The sequence below is a fragment of the Protopterus annectens genome, chromosome 1.part2 (assembly GCF_019279795.1).
Source record: "Protopterus annectens isolate FY-2018-M chromosome 1.part2, PAN1.0, whole genome shotgun sequence".
NCBI classification, from domain to species: Eukaryota; Metazoa; Chordata; order Ceratodontiformes; family Protopteridae; genus Protopterus; species Protopterus annectens.
Window position 1 is genome coordinate 849,290,133 of NC_056727.1, and position 19,472 is coordinate 849,309,604.

The window sequence follows — 19,472 nt, forward strand, 5'->3', positions numbered from 1 at the left end:
CTACATTTGGCATACTAAATCCATATTTACCACACTCACAGTGCAACCTGGCCAGGTGCCTGGTATGGGACTCGACATTCCAAGCTCTCTCAGCTGCAGCTGTTGGGAAAGAAGCACACCATTATGCATAACAGTTTTGCAGACATTCAGCTTGCATTTTGGTTATACAGAGGAAGACATGCTTATATACTTGTGGGGCATTCTCATCTCAAGCTTTCTGGACCCAGATATCCAGGGTCTCATCTTTCTCCTTTTTAGATCATCAAAATGATGATGACACTGCTCACCTGTGTGGGAGATAACAGTAACACAGGTGAGTTTCCTGGCCAAATAGTCTCAGGCCTCTGCCATACACTCTCAGACCTGGAATCCATGCTGCATCAGCCAGGGTTCATGGTTTTTAGCAAGGAGCCTGACCATGGCCCTGGACTCCCAAATGCTAAACCTCTGCACCTAAAAGTGCACACCTTCATCAACACTGCCAGCCATAGCAGCAGTTGATTGAACTCCAATGACTGTTGCAAAATTCCCACCTACTGGGCTTAATATAGGCTGTTTTCCCACCCTTACATGTCATTCAGCAACATTAATTAAAAAAAGTCCATGTCACGTAGCAGTGCACAAACCAGCTAAGCAAAGGCAAGCAGTGCAAAAATTTGCAGAACCATGGTTTTAGTGAGGCTTAGCATTGCGCAAAAATTGATAGCTATTAGCATGTTTATGCACTGCTTAGCGTGAATGAGCAGTGCTTAGCAGAGCACAGCAGTGCCAAAATTCACAGTAGTTTCATAAAATTAAAAAAAAAATACATTAATTTCCTGTCATTATGCCTGTTATGGACTCCAACCCAGGACCTACAACTGCAACTCTACACATGTAGCTAGTTGGATATTATAAAAACTAGTATACCTTCACATATACTACTAGGCTATCAAGTAGCGTTGCTGAACACCATGCCATGCCAGGCAAACATGCTTAAACACACCTATAAATAAATAAATAATTTCAATTGGTTTCTAATTTTAGATGTTTGGCAGGTGTCGGCCATGTATGTATATGTTCAACTCAGCTCTGGTGCATTCCGCACTATGCATATATTTAAAAAATAAAAATAAAAACTTTAATTATGATAATTAATTACATCTGGTTTCTATGTTTAGATGTCTGCCAGGTGTCAGCTGTCTATATGTGAGCACAGAGTGTCATTGCTGTGCTCCGTACCGTGCTGTGCAAACATGCAGGAAAAAATGGTAACTAAAAAAAATAACACATCATAGAAATGACATATTATACAGTTGACACACTTCACAACATTACAACAGTGGCAGGGAGCATTACAGGGAGCCTGACACTCATCTGCAGCCACAGATAGCCACTACACCTCTGCCTACACCGATTTAATATCCATGTTCCTCAGCTCTCCTTTGGCAGCACATTATCCTTAATATGCATGGCGTGCTGCTGAGGGGAAACTTTGGCTGTGTGCATCGATACATTCTGTGTAGTCTCTACACTGCACCTACATGGATTTTATTAAATCCTGGGGACTGTTAATATCCATGATGCATAGATACCCAAAATGTCAGAAGGAATAATATTGTTTCTACCCATTTACATTGTATATCAAATGAAATTAACACTTTCTTTGGCAGGACATTGGCACAGGAAAGTGGCATCTTTCATATATAAAGGTAGTTCTCCTCTTACAATGATATCTTTAAAACTTCAGTAAAGGTCAGCCGTAGCTCTGCTCATATACACTACTAAAATGTACTGGGAACCAGTCTGTCCCTCTTTCTTTACCCTCTTTCATATAGGTTATTGCCAGAATCTCTCCTCCTCCCCCTCAAAAACTGGGTCATCCCATTTCTCAAAATATGTACCTACCCAATCCTCTGTGAGTACAGTTTTGAATATATTGTTACTCTTTCTATATTTCTTGGCTTACAATCACTCTCCTTTGGCCAGCCTATTTCTACAGTTGCCTGTAAATCAACTGATATATTTTCTAATCTATTGGCCTTCTGACTTCCATTCCTCAAAAAAGTTAATTTCTTTACCTCTTTTCATTTTTGTGTGAAATATCAGCCATTGCTAAGACCTACATACTTCTCTACTATCAAAACCTTCCCATGAAATTCTATCACTTCATGTTAGGTCTAATATCAAGATGAAGTCACACCACTATTATTCCATTCCCATCCTTTATTAACTTTTTAAGTACCTTTAATATAATTTTAATACCTCCATATTATCCTTGTTTGCTCCATAATAGGAACATGCAATTAGCCTTTGACACTCCCAAACACACATTGCTCATTTCCCTTATACCCATTTTATGTCTCCTGTCTGCCACACATTTTCTTTCCAGTATATATGGCACCAGGATCTGTGCAACCTCAAATGTCTATTGGTGTTCCACCTCTTACTCTGCCTCTTTAGTGCAGACTTGAGAGAAAAGAGAATTACAGAATAAAGATCTAAACTATGCTACTAATATTAGTTGCTAGAGCAATAGCTCCTGCTGCCTTTCACTGAGAAAGCCAGAGTCCTTACCCATTTAATTATTTGTCTGACATTTTTGTTCCCAGTTAGATACTCATTTCCTATCTATCTCTCTCTGTTTAATATATTTTAAGATGACATTCAGTTCTCATGGCTAATAACCACCCAGTTCATCCAGATTTCCATTGTTCTTCTTATTTTCTTGGCCATCTGGAATAGGATACAAATTGCATATATACTCCTGAGTGAACATCTCCGTTATTGGTCTAGCTGACTCTAGACATTCATAATTGCAACCTTCTCTTATAAATGAATCTCAGTTCTGCACTGCTGCTGGATTTTGATATGGCAACTTGCTCATCAATCAACAGTCCACTGTGCAGTGCTGCTTTGCATAATATCAGAATAAAATTTGACAACTTCCTTCAAAGAACAGCTCATACGCTCACTTCCCTACAAGACTACCCTTAACATCATATAGTATAGCTCAGACAGAGGATCCCTATCAGATTATGAAAATTTCAAAACTTTGAAAGTCATATGGTCAGGACCATATGATTGAAGTTTTGAAACTTCACATATTTTGAATGGAGATCACAGTACAGCATGGAATGGGAAATTTAACCTTTTCCACAATGTAGTGTGATCTCTGAGTTAGTATATTTATTTAGCTGGGGTGTGGGGGTGCAGTGGGGTTTGCCCCCCTGCAAAAATGTTAAAAATAGAATTGTATTTATTTATTTATTTATCTATCCATCTATTTATTTATATTTAATGTTCAAAGTTCTGAAACTTTGATCATATGGTCTTGGCCATATGAATTTTGAAGTTTCAGAACTTCAATAATTTGACATAGATCCCTGATTGATGACAGCTTCTTTTACTCTCTTCTATAAAATGCAATGGTTTAGTACATGTAGTGAATAATTTTCCCACTCTTCTGAGATCTGTTTGGGTACACAGGAAAAGCACAGTTCTCAGAAAATGGGTCTATATTATAGTATCGAAGTTTTTAAACTTTGAATGCTATAATATCGACCCGTTTGTGTCGAAAACTCAAAATAGCAAAGCCACAGAACTTCGAAATCTTACCTAGGGTAAGATTTCAGTTGTCCATTCCATGGCTTTGCTATTTAATCTACTGTGGTGGGAAGGTTACGGTAAGTATGCGAACGCAGGTTATGGACCGGGTTAAAATAAGTGTGAGAACGGATTGGGGTAAGGTGAGTGTGTAATAGTTAGGGGCATTAAGGTTAGGGAGTGGGTAAGGTGAGTGTGCGATAGTTAGGGACTTTAGGGTTAGGGAGCGGGTAAGGTGAGTGTGCAGTATTTATGGGCTTTAGGGTTAGAGAGAAGGTAAGGTGAGTGTGCGGTAGTTAGGGACTTTAGGGTTAGGGAGCGGGTAAGGTGAGTGTGCGGTAGTTAGGGACTTTAGGGTTATGGTTGGGTTAAGGTGAGTGGATAGGTAGTAGCGTAGGGTTAGAATTATGGTTTTGTTAAGTGTATGTGTGTGGTTTATTTATTTTGGTGTGCTTGTGTTGTGTGTTTGTGCTTAGGAACAGCGAATATTTTCCCTGGGGAAAAATTTGCTGTTCTGTATGTTCGATATTTTGTGGTTTAGATATTTTAGGTATGATGAAATAGCGTTCACTATTTAAATCCTACGATAGGGTAATATAAATGCCAGAAAACAGATCAGACCTTTGTAACTCTTCCTGAGGCCCTCTGTTCAAGCACATTCCCTTCTAGAAAGATTTACCAGATTACTTTCTTTATTTTTCTTGTATATTTTGCAACATATCAATTATTCCTCTTAACTTTGGTAGAACAATTTCTTGAAATTTAATGTGAGCCTCAAGATCTCTAGTGTTATCAGCAGGGTTTGCAATTAATAATTTAATCTAAAAATTTTTGGCCTGATGATTAAAACCTCCTGACAATGAAGAAGAATATGGTTAACCTTCTACTTTTAGATGTACTGAAGCTTCTGTCCCATACAGAGTCAGTCATTTTCATTAAAAATAGTCCACACACTCATACACTCACATATTACAGACACTTTTTTGAATGAACACTCCTCAAATAATTGATTGTATTAAAACTAGCCATAGTAAAGTATTCCAACTGGTTTCACACAAATGCACAGTACTTCTATAAAACCAGTATAATATCTGCTTAAAATGAAGAAATAACAACAGTGATGAACATTTTCATCTATGGACACCCCTGTAAAATTCATCTTTGGAGCTCACTATGTCAGAATACAGTGTGCAACACATTGCAAAATCCCATGTATCTTTCAAACTCTTATCTCAAGAATCAAGGAAAACATAAGTAATGGTAAACAAAGAAACAAAATCAATGACAGACACTGGCTTTATATACTTAAAAGCTTGCTAGGATAACAGACTTTTCATTAGGATGCTTTTTAAAGGCTATGCATCTAAAACTCAGATGTCTGTTGTCATAGCTTAATAAATCTAATCCTTGTTGATATGTCAGAACAATCACTGACCTTACTAGGAATATACTAAAATATGATGCAAATAATCAGAAAATGCAAAATCATGGAAAATTAGAGCATCTGTACCTCCACGCTTACATATGTGAGTGTATATAAGCTGGCTAAGCTCTTAGAATAGCTTAGGTCACAAGGTTTGAAACTAAACAAGGCTAGGTAATAGAACTGAGGGAAATTTTAGAAAGTACACAGATCATCTGTTTACTACTATTGAATCACATACACATGCTGACCACATGCACACTATAGTAAACATGTTAACGTCTATGATAATACTTCATTAATGTGATTTTTTTGGAATGGTACAATACCAAGTTTATATCACCCTTGTCAGATATAAATGCACCTCAATATAAGTTGTTTAAACATAATACAATCTAAAGTTCATCAGAGGATCCAGCTAAAGTTTTTGAATGAAGGAACACACTAATGTAGTGCAACTTGTTAGCCATAGACTCACATATAATGACCCACAGAAATGCAGTTCCAACTTGTTGCTATCAGCCACATACCCTGCCCCATCATGCCTAAAAAGTTTTTATTCAGACATGTGGTATCCCAGAAAACACACCTCCTTACCCTTACCACAAAAGAAAGCCACACTTCTTAGTTTATTGTGGCAAAATGTAAATGAAATAAAAATCACAATAATGTGTAACTGCTTGTTACTCATAGGCACATATACTGCTCCTCTGAAATATAGTTGCAATTTGCTGCTGTCAACCATAGATACTGCCATCAGTTAGATTCATAGGTGTTTACTAGGTTAACGACCACAAGGGCCTTTTTAAGCCTACCCATGCATCCAAAATCTCTGATGAGTTCTGATACCTTTGATAAGTGTAAGCATGGGCCTGGGAGATGAACCATTTACAGGTCACCTGTTTGCATCAGAGACAAAAGTGTCAAACCAGGGATGAATTTCTGGATTCCCATCCAATTGTCCAAGTTGCACTTTTATTGGATTGGGGAGGAACTCTGCTTCGCATGAATGGGGAGCCTGTTCCATAGATGGGGTAGTCTCTGGGATACATACCAATCTCTCCAGCAGGTCCTATTCATATCACAGGCAAGGTTTAAGTCTTTATAACAGGTAATTATGGTACTGTTTGTTTTGTGGATATGCAGGAGTTCCATCAGAGTGGGGTCTGACAATGCCCTGTATGCCAGGCATAGATCTACCCTCAAAAGCCTTTAGGAGAAAGAATACAGGGATAGAGCTTTGAGGTGGTTTGTATAGGGCATATTACATATGCCCTGTATTCTTTTAGTGAGGAATATCTGTGGATGTTCCAGTTGTTAGATATGCCTGGTTAGGTACATACCAAAGGGGGCATTGTACTCAATGATAGGTCTGATGAATGCCGAATACAATGGAACAATGACTTCTTTGGACTTACATGCCATAACATTATTTATAAGTTGTGCAACATAGAATGATTTCCTCACCACTGTAGACACGTGATGATCAAAGGCTACATTACTATCTATGTGTGACCCTAAGTCCCTGACTACTGGGTCAACTCTAAGGGGGGGGGGTGTTGCCAATATGATAGTTACCAGGGATGGATGACTTCTCAAAGGATACTATTATGCAGTTCTTCACATTTAGTTTTAGTCCATGACTCTGACACCAGCCGTTTGTCTGTTTCAGTCCTTCCTGGAGAACATTTGTGTCAGTGTGAGATTCAATGACAGCTGCTAATTTGCAATCATTTGCAAAGTTAGTCATCCAGAGACCACTGACATTGGCTTTGACTTCTGAGAAGTAAATGCCAAAAAGATGTGGTCCAATGTCAGATCTTTGAGGGGCTCCACTTGTGAATGGCCTCTTTGTAGAGGTGGACTCCTAAATTCTAACTTCCTGGGTGCTGTCTGTGAGCCCATTGGCTATCCACTGGGTAACAAACAGGTTTGTATCTACCCTCTTGAGTTTTTCAACAATGCCCGAGTGGGGTATTGTGTCAAATGCCATGGCCAGGACAAGATAGGCAGTGTGAACGATTTTGCCCTCATCCATTGCTTTGGTGACCTTCTCAAAGAAATCCACCAGGTTGCGTAAGCATGATCAGCTCTTTACGAAACCAAACTGGGTTGGGTCCAGTGTCTGGAGATTTACTATACCTCTGTTGATCATCTTCATAATAATTTTTTCCATGGCTTTACATATAAGACTAATAAGACTTATGGGTCTGTAGTTTCCAAGGTCTGTAGATGGCCGACTTTTGTGCGGAGGGATGACTGTTGCCTTTCTCCATTCATGAGGCATGAAGCCTGTTTGGAGGCTATAGTTAAATAGTAATTCCAGAGGCCCTGATAGGGCATGTTTCATACTATTTAGAAGGCATCCTGGGATTTTGCCTAGGCCCATTGATGCAGTGTTTTTGGTCTTAGACAGAGCATTAAGGACCTGTTCCCTAGTGATAGTAGGGGGAGTTATATTTGATGATATTTCCTGAGGGAAGGTTGAGGGGGAGAAAGGAGCAAAGTTGGAGCTGAATTTATCACCCAGGAGGTTTGCTGTATCTTCTGTTCAGTATAGGTGGCTAAATTTACAATGTGCTCTACACACAATTGTGTATTGCCTTTGAGGTTGTGGACATAGCTAAAGAATGCTTTGTGGTTGTCCTTGGGTTGGGCAGCCAAACTTACCTCAAATCTAGCTTTGGTAGATTTTATTTGTCCGCTGAGTTGTTTGTTTAGTTTAATTAGAGTACTTTTATTCTGTTGGGTGCTGCACCTCCTAATTTTTGCCATGATTTTCTTCTTCCTGTCATACATCCAACTGATTTTGTGATTTCGCCAGTGTCTTATTTTTTAAGTTAGCTCTGTACTGCTTCCTGATGGGTACAGCTGGCTCTATACTGCTATTAACATGCTTGTACAGGATTCCTGTGAACAGTTCTGCATAGGCAGAAGTGTTCTCATGTTTATAGGGGCCTGCAATTTTGCCAGGTTCTTACATAATAGCAGGAGTTTAGCCTTAGAATAGTTCCTGAATATTCCCGGTTTAGCTGGGGTCCAGGTTTTATTTTTACTTTAAAGGAGACTGTTCTTTGGTCTGACCTTACCAGAGAAGACATTACAGTAGGGGGTGTGCAGCACTCTCCCATATTAGTGATGACCAGATCCAGTATGGTTGCACCTCTGGTTGGTGTATTGACTTTCTGGTCCAGAGAGTTTGTGTTTAAAAAATCTAGGAATCTCTGTGCATGTATGTCTGATGTTGTATAAGATTCCCAGTTAATAGTGGGGTAATTAAAGTCACCTATGAATATGGTATTGGGTTGGATGGTTAGTGTTTCTAATAAGTTTAAATACATGGTATGGGTTTCCTGGGTCATAGAGGGGGACCTATATCTTGCAAGGAAGTGGCATTGGATTTTACCTGTGGTGATTTGAACATGGAGCAGCTCAAGTGCACTGTCCTGTTTGACCAGCCTTGAAGTATATTTATTTTTGATGCAAATAGAGACATCTCCACCTTTAGTCCCAGTCTGTGAAGTAGCTTGTCTAAATGTGTGGAAGGGATTATAATCCTGCACTGTTGGTGTGCTATCCATGGCTTTAAACCACATCTCTGAGACCACACAGACATCAGCATTCTCTAGGATAAGGAGAGATTCCAGAGAGTGGAGTTTTTTGTTTAGGTTCCAAGCACTGAGTAGTAATACCTTTAGATTTTCTTGGTTCTGATTTGCTATGTTGGAAGTACTTTCAGTTTGGCATAGCTTTAAAAAGACACTATAGGGGAAGACAATGTTTTAACTTATATTCAAAAGCCTAGAGGGGAGAGGTGCAGACCACCCCTGGCAAAGCAGCATGGTCTGTTGACCATCTCCTTCCATGCTGACAAATATTGCACCCCCTTAGAATGAGACAAGAAACTAACCCAATTATTAAAGTCAATCATCTTTTGTTCATATTGTGGCATCATCCTTGGAGAAGGTAAAAGGCTGCTCAATGCTAGGCTCATACCAGCCTTAGACATATATTCCAAAAGCTCTATGATGTCTGTCTTCATATAGTCTAGGGAGGTACATCTCAGGGCATTTACTCCCACATGGACTATGACTGAGTCATATTGGTAATTGTGGTTCAATGACCTGAGTGCCTGTGTAATGTGTCAGATCCTAACCCCTGATAAGCAACTGACTGTGACTTTCTCCTTACTCAGCCTGGAGAGAGGGATATCATTGTGTCTCACAATGGAGTCTCCAATGACTAGAATGTTGGATTTTATGGTGACTTGCCTTATGGGCTAAGAGGTAGAGGCTCCATGAGATGTAGCTCTATGTGTTGATGTGGGTGTTGTTTTGAAAGAGTCTGTTGGGGCTGCTGAGGGTTTCTCTTATGGGTACTTTGTCTAAGAGGTTTTTGTGATTTAGGAAGGTTACATGTAAGTACCTCAGTACATGTGGGTCATTACGTCTGCTTTGAATTGTGCATGATGGGTGCAGCATGTGTACTATTGACAACCTTATTGACATTAGGAGTAGTTTTATGTGAAAGCTTTGCCCCAGTGACGTTGTGTAAGCACATCTCTCACATATCATATCAGTTTGTTTTAGAATTAACTGCCACATCATTTTTTTTCAAACACATATAGCATGCATCCTCACTGCTACCCCAATAAAAGCCACCATCTGTGTATGGTACATGTCTGAGGTTTGGTTATGATGAAAGGGAAACACGTAAAGACCACAGTAATGTATTACAAATTGTTACTCATTCAGTAATGTATTACAAATTCCTACTCATGCACAGCTGTACTACTTCCCCATACTAGTGTCTCAGCTTGTTGCTGACAGCTGCATATACTGCCCCAGCAAACTATTACATATTTCTTTAAACAGTGTTTCACAGAAAAAAACATGCCTACTCATGTTTACCTAAAATGAAAGCTGCTTTCTGCGTGCTATGCATAAGAGGTTTGACTAAAGATCACAGCAATGTGTTCCACTTACTCATAGTCATATATACTGCTACCCACAAATGTAGTTACAACATGTTGCCATCTGTCACACTGCTCCCTAAAAAGCATATACATTTTGTTCAAATAGGATTTTCATGAATATCATGCTATCTCAACTCTACCTCCAAAAAGAAAGCCACCTGCTATGTACATTACACTTCTGAGGTTGGTAAAGGAATAAAAAGTAAGTGCCACAGTAAGACAGTCCAACTTATTGTGTATATACAAATATATCCCTAAAATTTCAGCTTGTTAGTGTCAGCTACATACATTGCCTTTGATAAGTTGTACCAATTTATACTCAGATAGTGCTTTCACAGACAGTGTGCCCATACCTCTCAAAGTCTTGACACAAGAATTAAGAAGAAAGCCAAAAATAATGGGGGGGGGGGGTCAAAGGTCCAAAATCTGGGAGAAATGTTAAAAATACTGCTCTTATAAACTTAGAAGCATGCTACAATTGCATAAGTTGTATTAACATGCATTTTCTGAAGGGCATCAAATCTAAAACACAGATGCCTGGCATTATTTAGTAACCTCAATCATGATAATTTCAACACAATCGCATATTTTATGGAAATAGGTCAAAATACGTGGCAATCTGGAGAATCTTTGAAAATCTGGATGACTGAGTCTGCCCCCTCATTTCTACACCAAAAGAAAACCACTTTCTGTACACAGTCTACCTCTTAGACTTCACTTTGATGAAAGTGAAAAAAATAAAGACAACAGTAATGTAGTCCAGCTTGCTCCTCATAGCATTTATACTGATGCCCTGACAAGCAAGATTAGTAATTATACAACATAGTTCTGTGCTTTTATACATATAGCCTACATTGCTATCCTCTAAAATAAGAAATGTATGATTTAGGTTTCAGACTTGAAAGAAATCTAAAAATAAGCTCAGTCTGCTAAAGATGCAGTAGCTTGTGTAGCCCACTTAACTTCTGATACAAAGAAGTCAGAAAGTTCAAAAAATAGCAGTTCAAAAAAACTGATAAAACTTCATCACAGTGGTACTATAGTAGCAGCATCTGCATTTCTTTCCTTTGACAATGATGAGTTACAGGAGGATGTGATCACTATCCCAGGCTTTAAAGTGCAGCCAATGAAAAAACAGTAACCAGAACCATCTGCAGTCAGAGGAACAGTAGAATGGATGCACACAGTCTGGACTAAGAAGTCCTCCAGTTAGCCAGAGTATAGTCCACGTACTACTGGTTGGACAAGTCTGGGTTAGAAGTCTCCCTGATAGCCCCTGAGTCTAAGGAGTTTTATTTGTTTTAGGAAGTAACTGTTTGTTTTTTTTTTGTTTTGTTTTAATATAGATGTATAGTCACCTGGGAATTGTTGCAACCCTTTTTTATGTTGGCATTACTCAATAGGACCAACTATTTCAAACTCTTCTCATACCTAAAATCATATAATCACTTTTCAGTAAGCAATCTCACTTACAAATGACATCCATAAGAATATGGGAAGCAGAATATTTACCAGAGCAGTCCTTATCGATCTAAACTGAAACACTGTACTTAGCCCAATACCTTTAACTCCTGTTAGAAATGTTATGTTAAAGTATCTGCCTAACTGACTAATGTGGTTGAGTAGCTATTGACCAGACAATACTTGCTAGTTAGAATGTCAGTTCTTCCTTCTACCCAAAACAAGTTTAGCTTTCTGCTCCCCAGTGCTATGTCTTGGAAGCCCTCCTCTATTTATTGTCTTCTAAAAGCTTTTCACATAGCCATGTGCAGTATTCCTATTATATTCTGTGCTGGAATGATAATCATCTGGGCAACTGACAAATCATCCACCAATATTATTAGCATATTATCCAACATCAGTTGGTACATCTACAAGTTAGCAGGAAATGGTACGCATCGATAGAGAAAGTATCATAGCAGAATGTACAGGGTTTGCATTACTTGACTGTCTGCAGAAATTTACAAAAACTAATATTTCTCATACTTGGAAATGGAATGTTATACTTTCACGTAATGAGGGATTACATAAGCAGTGAGTGTTTTAAAACAAATGACAGCAAACGCGGTTGGGTAAGAGAAACGCAACAACATGTAAATGTTCACTTGAGATATATTGCATTAATATTAACATTATTGTAATACTGATGCTACTATTTCATGAAAAGCAGATTGTGAGTTAGAACGTTTGGATTTGCTTACCTTTATTGAACAGTACATTTATTGACGTGAGTAATGTTGACACCCTACTATGCATGTGCCGAGCATCAATGTCAGTGCATGCAAAAATATTTAAACAATACTAAAAAAAACACATTGCCCTTTCCCACCCTGCAAAAAATCTCCACACTCACTTTTAATTATATATCTTAACTATAAGACTACACAGTTATTGGGGAAAGGACAAATTCCCCAATGCAGAGAATTGTTTGATATGCTACTTTTTTGACAGGTGTCAACCATCTGTTTAGTTGCTCATATTGTGATAGCTAAACAGATGATGACAAAAGTGTTGTTTGACAAAAGTAGCTGTATACATATATATATATATATATATATATATATATATATATATATATATAGCATATATCTATATATGAAAATATAATTCCCAAGGAAGGGTTTGTGTCAGCTTGAAAGCTTGAGTAATTGCAAAATCTATGTTGATCCAGTAAAAGGTATTTCATCACATCTGTGTTCCAGTATCTTTGTGCTTTTGCAAAGTGAGATGTGTATGGTGAGATGGATAGTAAACTGACTAAAAGACAATATTCACATGGTACCGTGGCAGGTTCTTCATCAGAGAGTATGAATGTGATATATCCTTGTGGCTAAATGTGTAGTGGTACTACCTCATGAGCAGTAGGTACAGGGTTTGAATGCATGGTAGGGAAATTAAGCATAAGCATCAGCGGTGTCCTGTAGGATTCAATGATGGAAGTTGATTTGTTCAGCATTTACTTTTCTGATCTCCAGATCATAAACCAAGTCCTCTCTCTAAATAACTTTGCAGATGACTGTAAATTGAGAGTCACTGTCAGAGTCCTCTTTGATCCAGGAACCCTTCAGCATGAATGTACACTCATAAATACCAGGTGCACTAAAACTGGGCTTACATTAAATGTTAAAAACTAAAATATCCCCACATTTGGTATACAAACAATCCCCCACCATACAACATAGACATCACCTCACTCCAAATTGAGAATGTTGTTAAGGAGCGTGGAACGTTTGTTGACAATTTCCTCTGATTTGATCATCACATACTGAGAGAAGTCAAAAAGTTCTTCTACTTAACGCAGCTAATTGCCAAAAGAATATCATCCTGATCTAAAGAGGTCATTGCTGACTCATATTCAGCATATAATAAATCAGTTATTGAATGCAATGCCCCCCTTTGGGATGTACCTCACCAGAAATAACAAACAATTAGAAAAAAAAAACAGATATTCTTAAGACAATCATTGGCTTAAAAAGCATAAGCTATCTGGAAAGGCTAGCTGCACAATTTCTTTATTCATTATTTCATAGACTCACAAAGGGAAATCTATGGCTTGCTTTTTGTGCCATTAGGGACCAAGTGGCCCTGGATCTCTTGTTTGTCTACAAGTGAAGTAGCTCTACAAATACCAGAGTTATGGATATAGATCTTCATTAGTAAATAAATAAATAAATACATAAATAAGGCTGGAGAGGTAGTCTCATTACATAGCACCTTCCCTAAATCTGAAACAGGTCCAAATGGAGAGATGATAAAATCAGAAAGAAAAGGAGAGTATGATTGCTGGAACTGAATTCATCCTCAGGTGTTATTGAATCCTACAAGAGGTGGTCCCTGTTTTTACAAAACTTCACCAAAATTACACTGATATATACATTGTATTTCTATATAGCATGTACCATAGACAGAAGTAGGTTAAAATAAAAAAGACTGCTAGATGCAGAATTCCCAGGATAAAAAAATGCCCAATCCTGATAGGTACACTGGTACCAGGACTGGAGAAAATGACAGTTTAGAATCCTCGAGACATAGAAACATTCCTAAAATGGGGTTAAGCCAGGCTCAGGAGGCTTGCCATAAAAGCAAGTATTAGTCCACAAAAAACACAAAAACTGTTAGGCCAAAAATGAACCAAGAAAGATGATAGAGTGTACTACGGAGTATAAGAAAGAAACGTTGTATTGTTACTAGTATGCAAAAAACCCAGAATCTCCAGATAGAAGACATTCAGGAAGATTAAGAGAAAAATCAGAGGAAAGAAGTATCAAATAGAGAAAACTATAATGTAATAAATACAATAAGTGCCACTGTTAGATGAGTAAAGAAGAGATGAATAAAATACTTAGAAAGATAGATGTGTTAAAAGTAAGGCACAGTATTAGAACAGACCAGGATGTATCATACACTATTGCAAATAATAAACTAAAGATATCGGCACCGGCTGAAAAACTTAGAAGGTATGTAGATAAATATAAAGGAAAAATACAGAATAAGCAATTCATTGATGTCTCAAAAAAATTATAGAGAATTGGGAAACAAAGTAAAAAGAACAGAAACACCACCAAAAAAAATAAGAAGAAATAGACACATTTTGGGGAAATATCAGTGAATATCATATGAAACATAACAAAGATGCTGAATGGATAGATAATGTAAAATAAATAGTAAAAGGTTCAAATGTATAGGATATGAAGTGAGATGAAGTAATGGCCAGAGAAATTGAAACAAAATGAAGAAAAAGTAAGTGGAAAACCCTAGGCCCAGATACTTCTGACTAAAGGTATTAACATCTTTACATGAAGATTTAGCCCTGAATAAGAGCTACTAATATGCACACTCCAAGCAGAAACCAACCTGGTTAACAACAGGAAAAATGTGGTTTGGAACAGACAATTTTGTCCTGGGAAATCTACAAGTGGGGATAGATATAAAGATTAGCCGGATTTAGGAAGATAAGGGGAGGGTAGGGTTAAATGGGATGGAGGGATGTTTGGGAGGAAATGAGGTAAGGGTAGGGAGGGGCTTAAAGGGTTTTGTTAAGTGTAACTGAGGTAGGAATCACATTTTTTGCGTGAACTTGCTAATCCAAGTATTATGTCCGAGACGACCTATGTGGGTGTTCCTGTGGCAGATGGGCTGGGAATTTTGGTGAGTCATAGTTATATGTGGGGTGCAGGTGGTCTGCATAAGGAAAATTTCTTTTTTTTTTTTTGTGGTTGAGTTTGCTGAATGATATGTTGAGAGGAAGGAATTGGCAATACTGCTTTTGAAGGGTAGTAATTATATATGCAGGTATATGTATATATATATATATATATATATATATATATATATATATATATATATATATATATATAAATAATAAGAGAAAAGAGTGTTGTTGTAGGTATAGAAGGTTTGTTGTGGGCAGTAGTCTGGACCATTTGAGCAAGAACTTTTTTAATTTCTTATATTTACTGCGGTTTGGCTTGTGATGGAAGGAGCATTGCTGTGGTGGTGTGCCTGCTTTCTCCAAGACTCGTACAGCTTTGTGGGTGATTGCTATCTTTGTGCTGTTTAGGTGTGAGTGGGGTTGGTCTGTTTGTGTTTCTCATTTGTGACAGTGCTATGCTTATTGGAGGCAGTGCAGTACTTGTTGTCGTTCCTTTAGGAGCAGTGAATTACATACAGTGTTGGTTGCTGGTGGTTTCTCAGTGTTGCAAGGTTGGGACTTGAGAGGAAGGGGGCAGGACTGCACTGTGTTTTTGGTGGTTGCAGACTTTTTGTTGTTCACCTTTTTCAGCAGCTCGTGCGGGTCTTGGGTGTTTTTTTTCCTTGTTGCTGCGAGGTTCATTAGTGGTTTGGGGGTTGGAGGAGGCCAAGGTGGCCATTTCGCGAGCTGCAAGTTCCACTCAGGGGGCCAGAGATGCTACTGCTCATGCATGGTGTAGCATCGACAACTACCATTCCTTTTATAAACATACTTTGTTTGGGGGGGGGGCACACTTTCAGAATGATACATGATTGTTTCATGTGAGAACACTGTTTCGGTATGTTATAGCACTTTAGTTATGTAGCCTCCACAGTGTTGCCTTGAGTAATGGCCTGCATTTCAGCATGCATGTGGCTTGAGTATAGCTGCTTGTTGTTGAAAGTTATGATTTGTTCCTTGAGCATGGAACCTTTAGTGTAGCCTTTTGGGATGGGATGGGCTTGTGTAGTGATATGGCTCAGTATGCTGTTTGATGCATGAATTGCTCAGAAGGCCACATCTTTAGCAACTTTGGAAATAGATTTTATGACTTTGAAGTTGGCTATATTTATCAAAGTACTGATGTATGTGCAGAACTTTGGTGGTTTTCAGGAATTTGCTCAATAATAAAAAATAAGCACAAGTTTATGTGGAAATCCTTTTTGGGTTACGTTCTGTTTGTATTCTTTTCATGCAGTAGCATAGCAGTGAGATAACCGATGTAATGGTTGCTGCAGATATGTGTGTTGGTCTTTGCAGGGAGGGCTGAATGAGTACAAGTGCTCTCGAATAGAGCTTGCCTATGATTTGGTTTGTGAGTTTGTGGCAGATCACTGGGTTAATCTGAGGATTTGAGTCATGAAGTCATGATACATTGCTGCTTCAGACCTCATATCCATCAGAAAATGTACGCAGAGAGAAGTCTTGTTTTCACGTTTTAAGTTTATAAGAGCCATAATTAGGGAGGGTCTTTTCTGTTTTGGTGGATATTGTTGTTTCCTCGTATTGCTTCGGGGACATAACTCGAGTTTTCTTGTTGAGGATTAAAGACAGTTGTGGTGGTGCGAGAACCGTGAGTTTCATTTTGTGGGCTTTAGGCTGGTATTGTGAGGCTTTCCTGAGGTAAGGGTGTAGTACATGTATGCATGGGGTTGTGGTGATAGCTTAACATTCAGGCAATATTGACATCATTGTTTATTAAAAAAAAAAAAAAAAAAAAAGAGAGAAGAAATGTTCCAGTCTCGTGTCTGCAGGTGACACAAAATTCTGGTGCAGTTATACAGTGTTATGATAACTGGGGAGATGCAGCCAAGTGATGGGGTAGTGGTTTGGCTGGTGGGGGCCTGATGCATTAACCTGCATAGGGCTCCATTTGTTCATTCTCCATCTTTGATGATTCTGGAGGTATGATGCAACAGCACAGTATTAGCCATTCAGCAGGGTCACACCTAAACTCAGCGATGTCAGAAGAGAAATGTTTGATGAAAGAGAAACATAAGGAAGTCATAACAAGAAGAATGTGTTTTGCCAGCACTGGGATGCAAAGTTGTTTGCAAGCAGCATTTTCTGTATCAGTAATCATTTCTATTCTAATTAATACAGAATTATTCAGACAGTTTTTACTGTTGCAAAGTCTGTGCATATTGAGTTAGCAGATTTTATCAGGCTGTTAATATTTCTTGGGCTCACATAAACATTTTCTTTTAAATTGTGTTACAACTGGCTGGATCTTAATGACACTAGTGATCATTATCGTTAATGCGGTTCATTCAAATCTGCCAATGATGTGCATAACTAAATATCAATAAGGGGTATTCATCAACAATGTGGGTTTGGGGGAGCAATATTTACATGCTGTCCATTTGTGGGCTTTTGTCTCTTTCCCCTAACATTCTTTTGGCTTGTCAGATTTTGTACTGAGGTTTTGTAGTCATCTGTGCTTGAAAGCAGTTATTTCTTTTAATTCTGTTGCTACTTGTGTTGCTTTGACTGAGAGGTATAGTGACTTGGGTGAATTATGCTGAATAATATTGTTTAGCATGTTTGCGCAAACATTGGAAATTGGATACAAGATAGGGGATGTACAGCTTTCTTTTATTTTACCAATGGAGAGTGCAGAGCGGTGCTCATCAATCAGTAGACTGAAAGTGGGGATGTGATAATTGGACCTTGGTCGATGGCCAGAATGAAGGAGGCCCGGAAACTGAGGGAGGTTGGTCAGTGGATGTCTGGTCACCAGAGTGGTGCATAATGAGGTCATACAAGCAGTGTTCACAGGGAGCAATGGTCAGTAGACTGAGGAGAGTGAAGCTGTAAGGTATGGATGCTGCTGGGGAGGAGGCATCAGTGGTTGGAATGGAGCATAATGAGGTTGCAGGTATTTCTACTTATTGGAGTTCACTAAGGCATGTCAGAGTATTGGGTCTTGGGGTAGTGAGGGCAATTGTGGTAGATTCAGGTCAGCGGGTAGGATCAGAGGTTATTAGGTTAACAGATATAGGGTTCTTACAAGCTATCCAAGTCAGCCTCCATGTTTGAATGGATGGTATGATCTAGTTCAAGATGGACATGGGTAGACACTAGGCTGAATTTACAGTTACTCATTAAGTTGTGAATTGCACTCTGAGTTGATAGGAGGTGGTTCGGTATGTACGACCTAATAGTAGGTAGGGTTTCTTTGGAGCATTATAGGTACGTAGGTGTTGTTGGGGATAAGTGGGGTGATGGGTTTAGAGTTTGGGGTGTATGTTACTGTTTAGTGACTTTAATTCTCAGTGATTTGCCTGAAAGCTACACATTTTATGAGGAACAGATTAAAATATGAAGCAAAATCTGGACAGTCTGTGAAAATCTGAACAGTAGAGGGGTATGAGGCACCAACTGCACACAAGGCAGACTAAAACCACACAACATAAATTGTTGCACTCTATATTGGCCACAGGTGTGAGTGTGTCTGTGAGTGTGATGTTAAAGGTATTTGATGTTGATGAGCTGGATGTTCTGTTTGCTGGAGTTGTGCACAATGTGGTCACAGGTTATCTTGTTTTAGTCGCTGTTCATTAAGGTATGTCAGATTTGGTGTGGTTTGGGTAGTGGGTCAGCAAGTGAAGAGGGAGTATGTTGGGGCTGGGTAAAGTAGGGTTGGGAAAGTTTATGGGGGTCTGGGTTTTCGCAAAGGTGGCATGGACGCACAGCAATCACAGGCATAGGACACTACTAGGTTAATGGTTCTAGGGCCATTTAAAAGTCGTTTATCTATCAACATTTTAGTTATGGTTATTATGCACTTTTATTTGGAAGGTAAGGTATTCTGCTGGGGCAGGATGAATTGATGTGTGCTAAACAGTATGGTAACAAGTGTTACTTATTTTCATTCATTAAGGCATTTCAGGTTAGGCACAGTTGGGTAGTGTAGGGTCAAAGGAGGATACAGTATGTTGGGGGTCAAGTTATAGCAAGGTTTGATATTGTTAAGAGGAGTTTTAGGTGTTTATTGGTGGGGAGGAGTGGCACCAATTTCAGGATTGGGGTGGTTACAGGGCTAATGGCTGGAAGGTTATTAAATAAACTAGCCAGGTCCAGGTACGCAAGTTTCCTCAATCTAGAGTGCAGTGCATGTTGCTCTTACTTAAGAGGGACATGGATGGATGTTGCACTTGTCCAAAAGGGACTTAGGGAAAGCTGTGGGGGAGTTTGTACCTTGGGTTGTAATAATCTGTATTACCATGATTATGGGCACTTTTAATTTTACCCTAATT